Below are 21,149 nucleotides of genomic sequence, written 5' to 3'. Positions count from 1 at the left end.
TGGAGGGTAGAACTGTGGCCTGCGGCCCTTGGTTGCCTCCCTATCACCTGTTGCTTCCCCAGGTCCCTGACCTCAGATTTCACCTACCCTCACTCCAGACCTTCCAGTCTTTCAGAGTACATCTCTTGGCACCCGAAGGAAACTGGGTAACTGAGTACCCTCCTTGGCACAGGGGAAGAAGAAAAACTTGGGGAGGTCTCCCCAACAAGCTTTGAGCTACTCCACAGACCAGTTTCCAAGGTATTTGAGGCAGGGAAGGACCCAGAAGGAGGACCAAGCCTAGGCATTCCCTGGAGCACTTTCCCTGAACCACAAGGAGGCACTGGCCTGGGTGTGAGAGGGACCATCTGGGATAGAGGCACCTTGGAAACCTCTCCAGGACTGGCTGGCCAAAACTTTCTGGAGACTTGGCTCCTAGTCATGCCAGAAGTAGAAGTGAGAAGGAGCTAGGGGTGTGGTCATGGGGGTGGTGGGTGGGCTCAGTGCCCCCATTAAGGATAGCTGAAGAGTCTCAAGCATCCTTGGACTTTTTCTTTGTTACCTAGACCCTCATGATTCACTTGAGAGGGGAAAAGATTGCGGAGATTTGCCTATCAAGCTGATGTCAAACATTAACAGCATCCTCACCTGTTGCTCTAGAAGGGGCTGTGTGCATCTTAGCTAGCAGGATGGCTCTCCACCACCCTACCCCTATCCCATCACTCTGCTTTGTCATCTCCACAACATTGCCCACGAAGTAACGATTTTCTTGGACATTTTGGGGGGAGCTTATTTTTTGTGGGTTTCCTCCACTAGTGTAAGATCAGTGACAGGAACCAAGCCAAACCAAACCAAACCAACCAACCAAACAAACAAACAAAAAACATGTCTGTCTGGTTTCCCACTATATATTACTGAAACTTAGATGAGTTCTGGGCACACAGTAGGCACTCAACAAATACCTGTTTTTGACCTGTGTGCAGCTGTGTGTGTCCCAGTGCCACTGAGTTTACTGGGACCTGGGTTCCCCTCAGCCTCTGTGCAAGACAGAAGAAAAGATTACAGGACACATTCAGGCCTCTTGTGTGCATGCTTCCTAGCCCTGTGGCAGGGAAAGCTTCATGGGTTTGTAACTTGTGCAGAAGGGCCCTATTTTGTTTAATGCTTTGCTGTCCTCTTCTTGAAATTCTTAATAATTTTTGAACATGTGGCCCTGTATTTTTATTTTTCCCTTGCCCTGCAAATTACTTAGCCACTCTTGCCCTAGGGAGACATGCTGCAGAGCAGAGACCAGGCAAACACAGAGCATTCCTGAGCTCACTACAAGGAGAAAGCTGCCGACCATCTGCTTGCGTGTCTGTTCAGCACCAGAGTGCTGTGCAGAGATGCCTTGTGCTTGAAGTGTCTCATATGGATGTCTCTTCCTCCACTGACATTGGAGTTCCAAGAAAGGCAGGTTTGTATGATTTCTCTGTGTTCTCCTAGGTTGAGTGCAGTGCTTAATGACTGGCATTAGTTATATTTGCTGAATAAGTGACTAAGTCCCAGGCAGTCAAAAGAGGCAAGGGGTTATAGTTTCCAGGTCAGAGGACCCACCTGGGGCAATTTTCTCATAAGGGTAGAGACTAGTCACACTTTGCCATCTTCCTTACTCACCTCATCCAGTAGGAGAGCTGCCAGAACCTGCAGAAACTCCTGAGCCTTACAAAAGGCAGGGCCTGATTATTGTGTTGCACTCTTCAAGTACTTCCTGTGTGCCTGTCTATGAGAGGCCATGGACTTGGCAATGGAGGGATATACAGTAATGGTCTTGGCTTTCACATGTATGGTTCAAGAGAGAAGAAGGGATTTCTCTCAAAAATTACTAGTACAAGGTAGAAAATCATGATTTCCCTGGAGTTCCCAGAAAGACATGCCTCTCTCTGGCTGGGCAGTTCTGGAAACTTCAGGCAGGAGGAGGAGCCTATGCTTTACATGGACTTGAGACCTGCAGCAATACATAGGCCTTACTGGCAGAGGTGCAGAAATGGGCATTCCAAGCATAGAGCCAGCCAAGGTGTTGAAATCAGAAATGTGTGGTGCTTGATAGAAAACAAGTAGGAGTTTGCGGGAACATTTGCATGAAGAGGCATTGTGGGAGATAAAGCTGGAGTGGCAGTCTGGTCAGGCTAGTGCTGGGCCTTGAATGCTGAGCCAAGAACTTGCACTCTATATTGTAGGCAAAGGGGAAGTTACAGAATAATTTCAAACAGGGACATTGCATGTCAGAACTGTTCTTCAAGGACGCCCCTCTGATAGAAGCAGGCAACAGTGTTTGCAGGAAGGAAAGACTGGAGACTTTTTTCACCCGGAAAAGGAGTTGTATGGATCTGAATGAGAGCAGAGCCATCAGGATGGTTAGAAGGGAGAGCTCAAAATGGGTGAGTTTTAACTGACACAAGTATGACTAATTAGATGGAATGGGAGAGGAGGCAAAGGAGATCAGGTTGCTAGAGAAGATGCAGGGTCTTCCTCAGGTGACCAGCATGGCAGAACAGTAATAGGGAAGGTGAAAGGAGGAGGGGGACGGCTTTTAGTCAGAGTAATGAGAACAGTCCCTTGCATTTTGTGTTTCAGTTTCTAAGTTTCCAAGAACCTGCACACTTATTGTCTAGGTGTGTGTGTGTGTGTGTGTGTGCGCGCATGTGTGTGTGTGTGTGCATGTGTGTGTGTGCGTGTGTGTGTGTGTGTGTGCATGTGTGTGTGTGTCTACTTCACTATCCTGGGCTGATTACTTCAAATATATCTCTCTACAACTTGATTTTCATGCTGGAGAAAAACAAAGAAGTTAATATAGTGGCTGTATTTTCATAACTAAACCAAGCTACCCATTGGTCAGAATAGCCATGAGCAACCCCTTTGTCAGTTGTGAATGATCACATTTAATGACCAATACCAAACCATCCTGTGTCCTGCTATACATGTGGTTTAGGGGTAAAACCAGAGCTGCCTGCCATAAAGTCTGTGTGTTCCTGTCCAGCTTGGTCCAAAGTATAACACATGCACAACGTGTTTTTCCTACTAGGCCAAGGGAAAAATACCAGCCCTAACAAGTTGTGTAAGATTCTTAGCTAGTTAAGTATGGCTTTACAGCAAGATCAAAGTGGCTGGGACATTGGGGGAGGCAAGCTGGAGGAAGAACTATCTGCAGGGCTAAGATGGGAGCTGAAATGCATGGAGAAGAAAGCAGGGAACAACCAGGCTTCAGAGCAGATAGACAGTAGAAGTAGAGGCAGCACAGGGCAGTAATTAGGTCTGTGTGTTCCACTCTAGATAAGACTGGGGTTGAATTTCAGATCCTCCATTAGATACTAGCTGAATGAACAAAAATTATTTGCCATTCTCACCATGACTGATATTAAGGAATTACTGATAAATAGCAGTACAGGCACATCTGGTATTCCTGAGATCTTGAACAGCACCTAGGAAGTGTCTGACCAGGGAGCAAGGGCCTAGCCCCAGATATGCATGGCAGAGAAAAGCTCCTGTTTCAGGAAGGAGGTAGTGGAGTTGACAGAACAGATTCTAGATGTTGAGGAACTGGACCACTGAATGAGCACCCCAGGCTGGTGGTACAAGGGAGGAGAGGCATGGCTGGGGCTAGAGATTGAGAGTCTCAGCACATGGATGCTATTCAAATCCATGGGACTAGGTGCAATCACCCAGGGAGAAAAAAGATGGCATAAGCCTGAGTTCTGAGAGCTGTCACAGCAGCCAACAGAAGAGAGGAGAGTTTCTACTAGGATGGCAGGTTCAACAATGTTCTAGTAAGACAAGGATTGAATGATACCCATCGGATTGGTTTATTAACAGGGAAGTCATTCATGAGCTTTGACACAGCTGTTGCAGTGGAGCAGTGGGGTGGGGGCCAGTTCACAGAGGGTTGAAAAGTGCAGGAAAGGGGCAATGAGAGAAGGGAGAATATGAACACAGACAGCTTATTTGAGAAGTCTGGTTGGAAAGCAGAAAAAGTTGTCACTATCTCCCAGACCAAAAATGGGGATGGGGGCTTAATGCAGGGGCCATGTCTGATTATTCACTGGGTCAGGCTCCAGGGCCTTGTAGAAGAAGAGAAAGAGGTTCAGATGAAGATCTAACAATGGTGGCAAATGCTGCTGGGCAGCAGCTGAGAGTAATGAGGTCTAGAAAGTGTTTGCTCTGAGGAGTGAATGTGTGAGGTGTAGATGTGGGATAAGAAAACAGACAACTTCTCAAGAAGTTTACCTTGAAGGAGGAGAGAGTGTAACAGAGGGAAGCAAATATTTGGAAAATTCTGATTTTTGTGTTTTAAAGATGAATGAGACCTAGCATGTTTATAGGCTACAAGGAAGAAGCCTATCGAGGGGAATTGGTAGGGGAGTAACTTCTTAAGGAGGTAGTTGGGTAGAGTCAGAGCCCAGTGTGCAGAATTGGTCTATTAGTAGAGGATGAACACATCTTCCTCAGAGGAGGGAGAGAGGAAAGGAAAGGAGATGAAAGTGACAGGCTCATTAATTTATTCAACGAACACATGTTACCACATGCCAGGCACTGTCTTAGGTGCCAAAGAAGGGAGAAAAAACAAAATTCCTGCCCTTGTGAGGCACACATTCCAGGGGAGGAGGCTAACCATAAAAAATACATATAATAGGTAAATTTATAGCACTTTAGAGAGTAATAAGTGGATTGTATAAAAATAACAAGCAGAGTAAGGTAAGTAGGATTAAGAATTCTGGGGAGAGTGGGTTACAATTTTACACAGGATGGTTAGGGAGAGCATCACTAAGAAGGAGAAACTGAGCTATGCAAATGTCTGAAGGAAGAGTGTTCTAGTACCAAAGGAACAGACAATAAAAATTATCTAAGGGCAAAGCATGCCTGGCATGCTCCAGGAATAGCAAGAAAGCCAGTGCATCTGGAGCAGAGTGAACAAGGAGGAGTTAGTGAGAGATGAAGTCAGAGAGATAATGGGGTGGGATTGGCAAATCATGTGTCAATGAAAGAACATTAACGTTTACTCTGCTTAAAAATGGAAGCCATTGGGAGGGTTATGAGCAAAGGAGTGACATAATATGGCATAGAGATGGCATTTAAAGCAATGGGACTAGATGAGATGAACATGGGAGTGAGTGTAGCTACAGAAGTGAACCAAGGACTGAGCTCCAAGGTACTCTAATAGTAGGAGACCAAGGAGAAGAGAAGGAGCCAGCCAAAAAGACTGAGCAAGTTACCAGTGAGGTGAGAGGATAATCAAGAGTGAGACATAATGGAAGTCAAGGAGAGAGGAATTCAATTGTCAACTGCTGCTAGAAGGTGAAGTGGGATTAGACTAAGACTTGTCCATTGCATTGAGCAATATATAAGTCATTAGTGACCTTGACAAAAGAAGATTGTATGATGTATTTTTTGGAAAGCTGAGGCATTGGATATAAGGAGCATAGACAATTCCTTGGGGGAGTTTTGTTGCAGAGAACAGCAGTCAAATGGGACAGTTGTTGGAGAAGGAAGGAGGCTCAAGAGGTCATATGGGAGAAGTGACAGCATATGTATATGCTGATGGGAATTCCCAAGTATAGAGTGAAAACTTTATGCTACATGGGAGTGAGGGTGAGGATGATGTCATTAAGTGAGCAAGAGGGAATAAGATGTAATGGTTTGGAAGCAGTGTTGCAGAAGGTGACAACCATACCTGAGGCCCTAAGGGACAGAGAGCACAGGAGAATAAACCACTTCATATGGCCCCCAGAGCTGGTGCCCTATACCAGTATATTGACCAGATAAATGACTGAGTGTGTGAACGAGGGGCCTGCACGTGAAGCCATGTCTTCCAGGTGGAGAGGAGCTAGAGCTGGATATGGATAAAGAGATGGGAAGGTGGAGGCATCTGTCTCATAGAGCAACGTGCTGGTGGGAGGTTTTGAAAATGTAGAAGGATGCTAGAGTGGTCAGGGGTCTGATTAAAGTTTCTGAAATACAGAACAGTGCAGGGATGGGCATGCTGTATAGAGAGAAATGAGCATAGAGACTTACTGTGGAAAACTGGGGTGTGGCATGTGGTGGGTCTTGTAGTTTGAGGGAGATGATTACCTGTACCCCTGTCCCTTCCCGTCAAAATTCAGAGTAATTTAAAAATAAGGTACAGGGGTCAGGCAGATAGAGAACAGATATTTCCCCACATCCCTTAGTAAAAGGAGCAGAGGCTCCAAATAGGCTTCTAGAAATGCCACCTATCCCTCACTCCTGCCTCAATTTAAATATAACTACCTTTCCTGAGGATAGGCAGCTGCAAAAGGCGTATGGTCTTCTTGTGTACCCCAGAAGTCTGACAAAGAAGAAACAAGGATCGCTATGTTTTCCTTTGGTCAGGTAGGCTACTGCTTCTCCTTAGGGAAGAGTAAGAAAAGAAGCAGAAATGTTTCTCACATAGGGCAGGCAACTGAGGTTTCTTGTTATATGAGCAAAGTAGAGACACTAAATAGAAGAGGAATCATTTCACTTATAATCTCCAGGTTTTTGTTCCTCTTAGCCACTTAAGCTTAATGATTAAGTTCAAGATAAACCATTGGTTGAGCTACAACCCTCATGTTTGTAGCAGGAGTTGGGGTGAATGTGATGATATGTCAAAAAGCCCCTGCTTACAGAAGGTCCTGTTCTCCCTTTCTTTTTTTTAATGTTTTTTAAAATTTATTTTTCAGAGAGACAGAGAGACAGACAGACAGAGCACGAGTGGGGGAGGGGCAGAAAGAGAGGGAGACACAGAATCCGAAGCAGGCTCCAGGCTCTGAGCTGTCAGCACAAAGCCTGACGTGGGGCTTGAACACAGCAATCATGAGATCATGACCTGAGCCAAAGTCTGATCCTTAACTTACTGGGCCACCCAGGCGCCCCTCTTCTCCCTTTCATGAAACTCTTCCCTGGTTACCAAACCCTTCCCTCTTTGTATTCTCCTTCTTTGTGCAAGGAGGGCTTAACACTTTGAGCCTCCCCTCTCCTTTCTCTCAGATGCTGTTCTGGGTTCTGGGGATACAGTGACAAGCCAGACTAAGCCCCTGCCTTCATGAAGCTTGCATTCTTATGCAAGAAAATAGACAATACACAGACAAGGAAATAAATATAATAATTTCTGGTACAAAATACCATGGAGCCATTAAAAGTTGTAATGTAGCCAAAAATAACTGCAGGAGAAGAAAAGTAGCCTGTCAGTCTGGTCGGAGTGCGGAGAATGTCCTGGGATCCTTCTGGGCCTTCTGGGCAGCTTGGAAACTCAGGGCAATCAGCTCTGAAACCAGCTTTACCATCTCTAATTCCACCATGGAATAAAGGGAACACGAGGAAGGTAAAATGACAAGGCTATTAATATATGAGAGGCTGCCAAGCCATTATCATTTATTTCAAGTGGTGGTAAAAGCAGATGACTCATCCTTCAGAGCTGCAGGACTTTGCAGCAAACAGTCTGGATGGTTTGCTGGCTTGCCTGTTTGTCTAAGCCAGAAGTTCAGGGAACAGGGATTCTCAGTGCAAACAGCCTTGAGGAGCTGGATTTCTTCACCCTAGCACTGAGAAAGATTTTCCCAACTGTCAAAGGCCCCAAGGGAAAAAAAAAAAAAAACAGATTCTTCAATAATGACTGGGAACAGGGTGTTTTCCTGGTGGGGATGGAGCTAGGCAGCTAGATGGAAGAGTCTGTGTTTTACTTGCCCTCCCTTAGCAGACACACTTCCTTGCCTTGTAGGTTAAGGAGGAAAGAAAGGAGTCTTTTGTTAGAATTCCCAAGAGAGGCACCTTTTCTCTGCTGCTCTTGGCAAATGTAGCCTATTTCATGAAAGGCATTTCTCCTCCTAAGGCTTTGGAAAACTGATTGGCAAGTGCATAATGCCTGCTGGGCCCAGCTGCCAATCATTTGTAAGAATTGGGAGTGTTGACCTTGGTTAAGTGGACTCAGAAGCTCCCTGTATGGGCGCTCCGCCATTGATTCTACAATGTGAAGCAGCCTGTTCTGCAAAAGAGATTGGTTCCAACAGACTGGGAGGTGAATTCTCAAGGAAGTATGTAGTTTTTATGTAAAAAGGTCTTTGTAAAGAACAGGTGTCCTTTCTTTTCTGATGCATCATCAATAATATTACTGGTTGGGCCTCAGTTCCAAAATTATTAGGGCTAGTGCTCTTATATGAAACAGAAAGGGATCCAGGGTGGGCCAAATAAGTTTGACACTTCCTATTTCTATTGGCAATTTTGACAGGAGAAAAAAATAGAGAATATGTTTTCATCTCTAGGGGTTTAGTATGATGGGCTGTAAAAGGAATCAAGATTTGGAATGGACTGTAAAATATTTGATGAAGCTGGCACTAACCTCCTCCTGAAATAGGAATCTCTTTTATAGTCTCCCCTCACAAGTGCGGCATTCAACCTTAGATTGAATCAGGGATAGACTTCCCACTACTCATAGGGCATGCTGTGTCACTTTTAGACTAGCTGTACAGTAAAAAAGTCCTTTGACATAAGTAAAGAATTACCTGAGAAAAGGTATATAGGCCAGTCAGACTCCTTGCTTTTCAACTCTAAGTTGGCCAGGACAAAACATTTAAAGTTGAAATTAGAGAGCCCATCCCTACTACTCTTTTTCCTTGCCCACATAGGCAGGCATGGTTTGAGGTCCCCCTCTATTGATAGGCACTCTGAGACATTCAGGGATCATTTTAACACACACAAATAAGAAGGTGATACATTATACTAATGCTTCTGATACTATATAGACCAAAGATTAGTCAAGAATATAGAGATATTGCACTCATCTGGATGTCTCAAAGTTAGCACTAAAGCCTCTGCCATTTCTTCATAGGCAAGCCCTTAGGACTTCACTCAGAGCCTCTTTACACTTAGTATACAAACAGTTCTAATCCTGTGGAAATCTGGTTACCCAATCCACTGCAATTTAGTAGCACAATTAGAAGGGACCAGGGCTTATTCACCAGATAATCCAGACTGCAAATAATTTTTAGTATTTTCATAATCAATGCAATTAGCCATAATTTTCAGTGTGTTCTTGGGGAAATTGCTTTACTTCTCTTAGCCTATTTTTACTTTTGTTTGCTTGATCGATTTGAGAAAGATGATAACACCCTTGCATACTTTACAGGCCTGTTTTGCTTGAGTCAGCTATTGTGTTGGAACATTTACAATGCTTTTAGGTGCAAGTAATGAAAACCCTTGCTTAGATTGACTCAGACAACAAAACATTTATAACAGGAGGTCCAAAGGTATGGGTGCTGTTTAGTTCCTTAATTCAGCAGCTCAACAATATCATTGAGGACCATCTCACAGACAAATCAATGTAGTTGGCTCTTTTCTTTAGTGGCAGAACTTGAACTAGAACAAGAGCTGGACTTAAAGGTGTCTGACAATTAACCCAGAGCCCTGTCCGGTGCTCCTGCTCTTAGGAATTTGGGTACCCCATAGTTAGCAATACCTTCTGTGTGAGGCTGTATTGGGGAAAAAAAATCACTGGAAGTTGAAGAAAGCTATGTCAGGGAAACCTTTGATATCAATTGGTTGTAAAGTTCCATAACTCCATGAAGATCTAATTCTATGATAAGGTTGAAGGTATATCAGAATAGAAAAGGGTCATGGAAGTTGGAGAGACATGGTCTGTTTAGGATGCTTCTGATTAGGAGTGACTTAGGAGGGATAAGGTGGGAAGTGAAGCTAGCATATATCTTTAGTGCCAAGGTGCTAACACTGGGTTATCTCTCTTAGGGAACATTGCATGATTTAAGTAGAGGAATTTGGCACAAATTTATGTTCTTGAAAGACTAGTATGGCCGTCATGGCAAGCATGAGTTTGGAAATGTAGAGTATGAGACCAGACATAGGTGAATCTCTTAAGATGCTATTGCAATGTTCCAAGACAGAAGTACTGAGAATGTGACATAGATAAGAGCAGAGGGGATAGAGAGAAAGGGCTAAGAGTCCTTCAGGTTTTAGTCTCAGCTTGGTTGTTGCTGACATATTGGATGTGGGTGGTGAAGGAGGATTCATCCTATGGGAACTTTCAAGTTTTAGGTGTGATCCTGTAGTGCGTCAAGTTTCCTTCACTGAGATGGGCTCCAAAGGAGAGACAGAATACCCTGCAATGGAAAATAAAAGTTTTTGTAGTTTGGAATATGTTGACTCTGAAGTGTCTGTAGGATGTCCAAGTGGAAAGTTCAAGTAGGCAGTTGAATATATCAAGCTGGAGCTTTAGGACAGAAGTCTAGGTTTGAGATTGACTTAACATTATAAATGATATTGTATAGCACTTTGTGTTTTAAAAAGCATCTCATCTTCATTATTTTATTTAATCCTTACTGTAATTCTAGGAGGTATACATTATTTTTCCCACTTCCCAGCTGAGGCAACTGAGTCCCAGAGAAATTAGATAACTTGCCTCAAATCACCCAGCAAGAAAGTAACAGAGCCAGGACTAGAATGCAGGTCCAGTAATACAGAATACCACACATTTCCTACCATTGTTCAAATAGGAAAGTCAGCTGCATAGAGATAGTGGGAGAAGCCATGGGAATTGCTGAAGTCCCTCCGAAAACTTATGAAGAACAAGAAGAGAGTTGGGAAGAAAATGGAACCCTAGAACTTTCATGGAAGTAAAAATGAGCTGGCTGCAGGTGGGCCCACAGAATTCTGATCAGTGTGATGTTATGATTCCCCTTGCCTTTGGACTTTACTGGGCTCCTGGCCCTGGGAATGCTGCAACTTAGCCTTTACAAGTTTTCCTCCCAAACCTGCTCTAACCCCCTCCTCTCTGTGCTTCTACTGATGTTACTCGGTTTTTATTTTGGATCTTGGCTCTGTTAACTGTGTCTTGAGGTTCTGAACCCTGGCTGCATCCCTAGATTGTTGACTCACTGGACCCACCCTGGGCCTCCCTGTTTGGGTTTTGGACTCTCTAGGGCTTAGGCTGGCTGGGCTTCAGGTTCTGGGTGCCAACACTCAGGGAGTGTTATGGGGAAGGAATAAATTCAGACATGTTTCTTCATCCCCTCTCAGACCTGCTTCATCCCCTCTCATGGCCTGAGCAGGTCATGGAGAATGACTATTACTTGCTTGATTGGCAAACAAGCACCAATGAAGGGTCACAAAGCATGTTAGGCAGAAATGAGGTCTTTATAATCTGGAGGGTGATTTTCCAGCTGGTCCTCGTGGGGAGGCAGTAAAAAAAATTCAAAAGGCAAGCATCAAATTGGGGGTGAGTTGGAGGAATGAGGGTGCCAAGGGAGACAATGGAAGTGCCTGTTCATGTTTTTAGGAAAACTGAAGGCAATTTATTCCCATCCTCAGATCAGGAGAAAGTAAGCAGCAGAGATGTGTTGAGAACAATGATACTTCTTATATCACATTTTCCAGCCTGGGGAGTGATAAATCTGCATGAAGGCATCTAAAGGAAGTTCACCACTTTAAACATCAAGGTTTTTGAAAAGAATTATATAAACTACATATTAGGAAGACATAAACACATCTTCCAGGTATGGCACATTTTTCTACCTTAGCAAAACAAAGCACACCAGACATGTGCAACCTCTTCTTAATGACTCTGGGCTATTATTGTGAACTTCATGTCCTGTTCTTGACTGTGACAATTGTTTTCTTGGTTGATACTTAGATGTAGTCACTACTCCTATGGAAAACGTCCCAGATGGATGTGTTTTTTGAGTAAGTGTATCTCTTTTTACAGGATTTCTTCTCTTCCTTCACTATTAATCTGTCAACTGCCACTTCTCATAATTGTCAACAAGTGTTCTTCTTTAATAAAATTACTTTTTCTTGGTATTTATCATTTGCTTTGACACTGGAATTCAGATATGTATGTTTCACCAAACTTTATGTAACCTAAAGTTTCTGTGCTCTGTTTCAAATCCTGAATGTCCCCTACCTTCATGAAAAAAGTGTGGAGCTTGAGCCTCATGATTGTGATTTTAGTTGCTCTGAGGCTTTCCTTTCCCCCAACTCAGTTGTATTCTCATTAAGCAGGGATTATTCATTCTCTTAGCAAATATTTTCTGAGTACCTGCCATATGTCAGAGATTGTTTTAGAGGCTGGGGATATAGAAGTAAGCAAAGCAGAAAATATCCCTGGCCTCATAAACCTTGCATTTTATGGGAGGAGACACTTTAACAATGTGATATCTTAGAAGATGGAAAATGCTATGAAGAGAAATAAGGCAGTGGAGGGAAATAATGTAGTGCTGAAGTTACAGTTAATTATTTAGGATGCTGTGATTTGTAAGGGGATCAAATGGAGGGAGTGAGCTATGTGGATGTCTAAGAGGAAAGCATTCCAGGCAGATGGAAACAGGAATACAAAGGCTCTGAGGTGGGTGGGTGGGTGCCTGCCTGATATGTTGGAGAAATGGCACTGGGCCTGGTATGACTTAAAGGAGAGTGGGCAAAGGGGAGAGTCTTAGATGGATGAAGTCATGGAGTTGCCAGGGCTGGATTCTGAAATATCTTCAGAACCATTGAAAGGAAACCACTTTTCACTCTGAAATGGGGTATCATTAAAGGGATTTTGAATAGAGGAATGGTGTTACGACTTGAATTGTATCCCTCCTAATTTTTATGTTGAAGTTCTCTCCCCTAGTACTACAGAATGTGACTGTTTTTGGAGCTAGGATATATAAAGAGGTAATTAAGGTAACTGAAGTCATTAGGGTGGGACACTAATCCAATATGACTGATGTCCTTATAAGAAGAGGAAATTAGGGAGGCACCTGGGTAGCTCAGGTGGTTAAGTGGTTAAGCTTCTGACTCTTGATTTCAGTCTCAGGTCATGATCTCAGGGTTGTGAGAGCAAGCCCCTGTCAGGTTACATGCTGGGTGTGGAGCCTGCTTAAGATTCTTTCTCCTTTTCTCTCTCTGCCCCTCCCCCTCCTGCATGCATGCATACTATCTCTCGCTCTTTTTCTGTCTTTAAAAAAAAAAAGAAGAGAGGGTATTAGGACATAGACATGTACAGAGGGAAGACTGGAGACACAGGGAGAAGATGTCTATCTGCAAGCCAAGGAGAGAGTTCTTAGAACATCATGCTGACACTTTGATCTGGGACTTGGGGCCTCTGAAACTGTGAGAAAATGTCTGTTGTTGAAGCTCCCTAGTCTGTGGTACTTCATTATGGCAGCTCTAGTGGACTCATACAAGTGTCATGATCAGACTTAAACTTTAAAAATAGCACCCTGGCCCCTGTGTGATGAATAAGGAACTATTGAATCACAAGGGTGGCCACATAAGTGGCCTGGGGATATGAATATTGAGGAAGCATAGTGAATGTTGTTCAGAAGTGTGTATTGGACCCAGAGTTGAAGAGGTAGATGAACAAAGGCTTTAACAGATCAGAATGGAGAGTATGCCAAAGAGTGCAAATGACATGTGTAAAATGATTAAGAAACTGTTTTAAGCAATAGTACAAAGGACAGAAAACATCTTGGTCTGACTATGCCTGAGTCCCCATTGGGAACACACACCATCATATTGCCAAGGTAGAGAAGTTTCTATTTTTGTGTGGCTTTGACCATTTCCTGGGAGGAGGGGACTATAGGCAAGGCAGAAATGGAGGTGAACAACTAAGAACCATATAGAAGATGATTATTAGAAAGGAAGAGAGAGGAATATAAGATACTGAAAAATTACAGGTTCTTGGAGTTGGAAGATCAGGGTTTTCACTGCAGAGTTTGTCACCAGGGGAGGCAGATAACTTCTTCTTTGAGTCTTGCTTTATTTCTCTTTCCATTGGAGCCCCAAATTCACACCTTGCCTGCCTCACAGTGCTATTGGGAAGGCCAACTGTGCTAAAGGCTAAGAAAGTGGTTGCTAAGGTAAACAATACAGAGATTTTTAGGCACAAGTGCAAATAAAAGTTCCAATCTACCTTCTGGGTATAGAAGAAGCAAGAGGAAATGGGTGTGGTCAAGACTGCTAGCTGTGCACTTGAATCTAGTTTCATTTTCTTCCATAATAATAAAGTTGTGACTGAGCACATGGCTTCCCAGCTAGACCACATTTCTAAGAATCTCCATAGTCAGGTGCTATTATGTGACTATATTATCCCTAATGGAATCTGTGTACCTTAAAACTACGGTATGCCTCCTCCTTGTCCTCTTCCCACTTCACACCACCTGGACCCATTTATGGTGGTTGCTCAGATTTAATTAGGTCAGTTATATCAATGCCCTAATGGATAGCCAAGTAACAACTTGGAAGGAACCTGGGTTTGTAAATGATTTCAAAGCAGCAGAACAACTTGCCAGCCAGCCAGAATTCTTCACATCAGGACTGTTAAGTGGGAGAAAAACTGCTTTGCTATCTCAATCATCCTATTGGTGGGTTCCCATTAGAACAATTCTCCCTTAACAATTCTACCTTAACTAAAGTGGACTTGTACCTTGAAATAGGGTACTATTGTAGAAAACAAACAAAACAAAACAAAACAAAACAAAACAAAACAAAACAACAACAACAACAACAAAACCTAGCAGGTAGGTGTGTGGAGGGGGACAAAGATATTGATATTATAGAGTAGAAAGCAGGTAACTTCTTTAATGCCATGGCAAAACATGGTAAAACTGTCACGTAAACTAACCTGGAATTCAGTCTAATGCTTATTGAGACTCCAGCACTAGAAAAAGTCATTGGAAAGAGTCAGAATTCTTCTGTTGGCTGCATCTTGATGCTTTTAGAGAAGTATTAAAGGGGCGCCTGGGTGGCTCAGTCAGTTAAGCATCTGGCTTCGGCTTAGGTTATGATCTCACAGTCCATGAATTTGAGCCCCGCATTGGGCTTTGTGCTGACAGCTCAGAGCCTGGAACCTGCTTGTACTCCCTCCCCTGGAGGGAGGACTTTGGTTCAGGTCATGATCTCACAGTCTGTGAGTTTGAGCCCCGTGTCAGACTCTGCTCGTGCTCAGAGCCTGGAGCCTGCTTCAGATTTTGTGTCTCCCTCTCTCTCTGCCCCTCCCCTGCTTGCACTCTGTCTCTCTCTCAAAAATAAATAAACACTTAAAAAAGAAAAATATTAAAAAGAACAAAGCTGGAGGAACTGCACTACCAGATATCAGACCTATTTTAAAGCTAAATAATTTAAACCATTACAACACGGTAGAATAAACCCACACAAACAGTGTGAACATATGCTCACAAAAAGACTTGTATAAGAATGTTCATAGCAGCTTTATTCATAATAGTCAAAATCGGAACTAAGAAACAAATATTTGTCAATAGGAGAATGAATTAAAAAAATATATGTGGGGCGCCTGGGTGGCGCAGTCAGTTGAGCATCCGACTTCAGCCAGGTCACGATCTCGCGGTCAGTGAGTTCGAGCCCCGCGTCAGGCTCTGGGCTGATGGCTCGGAGCCTGGAGTCTGTTTCCGATTCTGTGTCTCCCTCTCTCTCTGCCCCTCCCCCGTTCATGCTCTGTCTCTCTCTGTCCCAAAAATAAATAAATAAAAATATATACATATATGTGGTAGACTACTCAGCAATAAAATGAAGGTACCAATGGTGCACACAAATGCACTATGAACCTCAGCCTGAGCAAAAGAAGACTTACACAAGAGTACATACTGTATGACTCTATTTATATGAAGTTCTAGAACAGTCAAAATAATCATCCTGAAAAGATCCTATAACAATATTTGCTTCCAGAGGATAGTATAGACGAGGAGTGAATAGGAAGGAACATAAATTAATAATGGTAATGATAATGTTCTACTTCTTTCTAAGGATTTTATTTACTCAAATGACTAAGGCATTTGTCAAAACTTAGGCGATATCTTTAGATTTTTACATTTCATTGTATGTAAGTTTTAAATGGAAAGAAAAAAACTGTAAACAAATATTGAACTCTATTTAATGAAATGCCTAATGAAATATTTGTGAGGGACATAACTTGTCTCTAATTTACTTTGAAATGCACACCAAAAAAATAAGATAAATAGATCAATAGAGGGATGGATAGATATGATGAAACAAATATAATAAAACAATGGTAGGGTTTAGATGGTTCTATAAAATTGTTTCCTTTGCTGTACGTTTTTTACAAAAGAGAATTGAAAATTTACATCCAAGCAAAAATTTATAGCCAAAGTTGTGTAGCATATTTATTTATGTTTGCTCCAAACTGAAAATTATATGAATATCTATCAAAAAGTGAGTGCATAAACAAACTGTGGTATATCAATGCAATGGAACATTACTCAGTATTGAAACTAAATAAACTGCTACACATAACATAGATGAATTTTACTAATATAATATTTAGCAAAAGAAGTCATTCATAAAAGAATCCATGCAGTCTGATTCCACTTATGTGAGTTCCAGAATAGGCAAACCTAATGCACTGTGATTGAAATTAGGTAAGTGGCATTACCTGGGATGAGAGGCAAGAGTGGTAGTTGGGGGCAGGGGTTGCTTCAAAATGAAATTCAGGAGCTTCTTAGGGTAAAGCAAATATTCTGCATCTTGATTGTGATGGTGAGAGGGAAAGAGGGTGAGAGAGAGGGGCAGAGAGAGAGGGAGAGAGAAAATCCCAAGCAGGCTCCACAGTGTTAGTGCAGAGCCCAACGTGGGGCTCAATCCCATGAACCATGAGATCATGACCTGAGCTGAAATCAAGAGTCCAACCCTTAACCAAATGAGCTACCAGATGCCCCTGCAATGAAGCAGATTTTTTAAACGTTTATTTTTTTTTCTAAATATAATTGTAAAGTTAGCTAACATACACTGTACACAGTTTGCTTTTGGTTTCAGGAGTGGATTCCCATGATTCATCGCCTACATACAACACCCAGTGCTCATCCCAGCAATGCCTATCACCCATTTCCCCTCCCCCACCCCCCATCAACCCTCAATCAACCCTCTGTTCTTTCTATTTAAGAGTCTCTTATGGTTTGCCTCTCTCTCTGCTTGACACTATTTTTCTGCTTCCCTTTCCCTATGGTCTTCTGTTAAGTTTCTCAAATTCCACACATGAGTGAAAACATATGATATCTGTCTTTCTCTGACTGACTTATTTCACTTAGCATAATACCCTCCAGTTCAATCCACATTGTTGCAAATGGCAAGATTTCATTCTTTCTCATTGCCAAGTGGTTTTCCATTGGATACATAAACCACATCTTCTTTATCCATTCATCAGTTGATGGACATTTGGGCTCTTTCCATAACTTGGTTATTGTTGATAGTGCTGCTATAAACATTGGGGCACATGTGCCCCTTGAATCAGCACTCCTGTATCCTTTGGATAAATTCCTAGTATTGCTATTGCTGTGTCATAGGGTAATTCCAGTTTTAACTTTTTGAGGAACCTCCATAATGTTTTCCAGAGTGGCTGCACCAGTTTGCATTCCCATCAACAGTGCAAGAGGGTTCCCGTTTCTCCACATCCTTGCCAACATCTATTGTTTCCTGAGTTGTTAATTTTAACCACTGGTGTGAAGTGGTATCTCAGTGTGGTTTTGATTTGTATTTCCCTGATGATGAGCAATATTGAACATCTTTTCGCGTGTCTGTTGGCCATCTGGATGTCTTCTATGGAAAAGTGTCTATTCATGTCTTCTGCCCATTTCTTCACTGGATTATTTTGGGGGGGGTGTTGAGTTTGGTAAGTTCTTTATAGATTTTGGATACTAACCCTTTATCTAATATGTCATTTGCAAATATCTTCTCCCATTCCATTAGTTGCCTTTTAGTTTTGTTGATTGTTTCCTTTGCAGTGCAGAAGATTTTTATCTTGATGAGGTCCCAAAAGTTCATTTTTGCTTTTATTTCCCTTGCGTTCAGAGACATGTTGAGTAAGAAGTTGCTACAGCTGAGGTCAAGTAAGTTTTGCCTGTTTTCTCTTCTAAGGTTTTGATGGTTTCCTGTCTCACACTTATATCTTTCATCCATCATGGCGTATCATAGTGAAACTGGCAAAATACAAAGATAAAGAAAGAATTCTGAAAGCAGCTAGGGGACAAACGGGACTTAAACTACAAGGATAGACACATAAGGGTAGTAGCAAACCTGTCCACTGAAACTTGGCAGGCCAGAAGGGAGCGGCAGGAAATATTCAATGTGCTGAATATGAAAAATATGCATCCAAGAATCCTTTATCCAGTAAGGCTTTTATTCAGAATAGAAGGAGAGATAAAGGCTCTCCCAGACAAACAAACAACAACTGAAGGAGTTCATGACCAGTAAATCAGCCCTGTGGAAATCCTAAGGGGGACTCTGTGGGTGGAATGCTGCAGAGACTACAAAGGACTAGAGACATCACCACAAGCTTGAAACCTACAGATAACACAATGACACTAAATCCATATATTTCAATAATCACTCTGAATGTAAATGGACTAAATTCCCCAATCAAAAGACACAGGGTATCAGAATGGATAAAAAAACAAAATCTATTTATATGCTATCTACAAGAGACTCATTTTAGACCTGAGGACCCCTTCAGATTGAAAGCAAGGGGGTGGGGAACCACCTGTCATGCTAATGGACATCAAAAGAAAGCTATAGTAGCCATACTTATATCAGGCAAACTAGATTTTAAACTAAATACTGTAACAAGAGATGAGGAAGGACATTATATCATAATTAAGGGGTGAATCCATTGAGAAGAACTAACAATTATAAATTTTTCTGCCCCAACTTGAAAGGACCCAAATATATAAATCAATTAACCACAAACATAAGCAATCTTATTGATAATAATACAGTAATTGTAGGTGACTGTAATACTCCACTTAGAACAATGGAAAGATCATATAGTCAGAAAATCAACAAAGAAACAATGGACTTGAATGATACACAGGACCAGATGGACTTGACAGATATTTTCAGAACTTTTCATCCAAAAGCATCAGAATACATATTCTTGTTGAGTGTACATGGAAAATTCTCCAAAATAGATCACATACTGGGTCACAAAACAGACTTCAATAAATACGAAATAACTGAGATCACATCATGCATATTTTCAGATCAGAGCTCTATGAAACTTGAAGTCAACCACAAGAAAAAATTTGGAAAGCCTCCAAATGCATGGAGGTTAAAGAACATCCTACTAAAGAAAGAATGGGGCAACAAGGCAATTAAAGAAGAAATTTAAAAATATATGGAAGCAAATGAAAATGAAAATATGACAGTCAAAACCCTTTGGGATGCAGCATAGGAGGTCCTAAGAGTAAAATACATTGCAATCCAGGCCTATCTCAAGAAACAAGAAAAATCCCAAATAGAAAACCTAACCTCACACCTAACAGAACTAGAAGCAGAGTAACAAAGAAACCCCGAAGCTAACAAAAGAGAAATAATAAAGTTTATAGCAGAAATAAACAATATAGAATAAAAAAAACAGTAGAACAGATCAATGAATCTAAGAGCTGGCTTTTTGAAAGAATAAACAAAATTGATAAAACCCTAGCCAGACTTCTCAAAAAGAAGAGAGAACCTAAATAGATAAAATCATGAATGAAAGAGGAGAGATCACAACCAACACCACAGAAATACAAACAATTATTAGAGAATAGTATGAAAAATTATATGCCAACAAACTGGACAACTTGGAAGAAATGGACAAATTCCTAGACACCCACACACTACCAAAACTCAAACGGAAAGAAATAGAAATTTGAACAGACCCATAACCAGAGAAGAAGTTGAATAAGTTATCAAAAATCTTCCAATGGGGTACCTGGGTGGCTCAGTCAGTTAAGCGTCTGACTTTGGCTCAGCTCATGATCTCACTATTCCCAAGTTCAAGCCCCGTGTCGGGCTCTGTGATGACAGCTCAGAGCCTGGAGACTGTTTCAGATTCTGTGTCTCCCTCTCTGTCTCTTCCCCTCCCCCACTCATGCTCTGTCTCTGTCTCTTTCTCTCTCTCAAAAATAAATAAACATTAAAAAAAATCTCCCAACAAGTAAGAGTCCTGGGCAAGATGGCTTCACAGGGCAATTCTGCCAGACACTTAAGGCAGAGTTAATACCTATTCTTCTCAAGCTGTTCCAAAAAATACAAACATAAGGAAACCTTCTGGACTCATTCTATGAAGCCAGCTTTTCCTTGATTCCCAAACAAGACAAAGACCCCACTAAAAAGAGAATTATAGGCAAATATCCCTAATGAACATGGATGCAAAAATTCTCAACAAGATACTTGCAAATCAAATTCAACAGTATATTAAATGAATTACTCACCATGATCAAGTGGGATTCATTCCTTGGCTTCAGGGCTGGTTCAGTTTTCCCAAATCAATCAATGTGAGACATCAAATTAATAGAAGAAAGGATAAGAACCATATGATCCTGTCAGTAGATGTAGAAAAGGCATTTGACAAAATACGGCATCCTTTCTTAATAAAAACCCTCAAGAAAGTAGGGATAGAAGGAACATGCCTCAACATCATAAAAGCCATATATGAAAAGCCCACAGCTAATATCATCCTTAATGGGGAAAAACTGTGAGCTTTCCTCCTGAGATCAGGAACATGACAGGGATGTCCATCCTTACCACAGTTGTTTAACATAGTGTTGGGAATCCTAGCCTCAGCAATCAGACAACAAAATGAAATAAAAAGCATCCATATTGGCAAAGAAGTCAAACTTTCACTTTTCACAGATGGCATGATACTCTACGTGGAAAACCTGAAAGACTCCACCAAAAAGCTGCTAGAACTGATACACGAATTAACCAAAGTCACAGCAAAATCAAGGTACAAAAATCGGTTGCATTTCTATACACCAATAATGAAGCAACAGAAAGAGAAATCAAGAAATTGATCCCATTTACAACTGCACCAAGAATCATAAAATACCTAGGAATAACCCTAACCAAAGATGTAAAAGATCTGTATGCTGAAAACTGTAGAAAACTTATGAAAGAAATTGAAGAAGACACAAAGAAATAGAAAAACATTCCATGCTCATGGATTGGAAGAACAAATGTTGTTAAAATGTCAATACTGCCCAAAGCAATCTACACACTCAATGCAATCCCAAAATTGCACTGGCATTCTTCACAGAGCTAGAACAAACAATCCTAAAATTTGTATGGAACCACAAAAGACCCAAATAGCCAAAGTAATGTTGAAAAAGAAAACCAGAGCTGGAGGCATCACAATACTG

Source organism: Herpailurus yagouaroundi, unplaced genomic scaffold (assembly GCF_014898765.1).
Source record: "Herpailurus yagouaroundi ecotype Mexico unplaced genomic scaffold, PumYag 67440, whole genome shotgun sequence".
Taxonomy (NCBI): domain Eukaryota; kingdom Metazoa; phylum Chordata; class Mammalia; order Carnivora; family Felidae; genus Herpailurus; species Herpailurus yagouaroundi.
Note: the sequence above shows the minus strand (reverse complement) of the source record.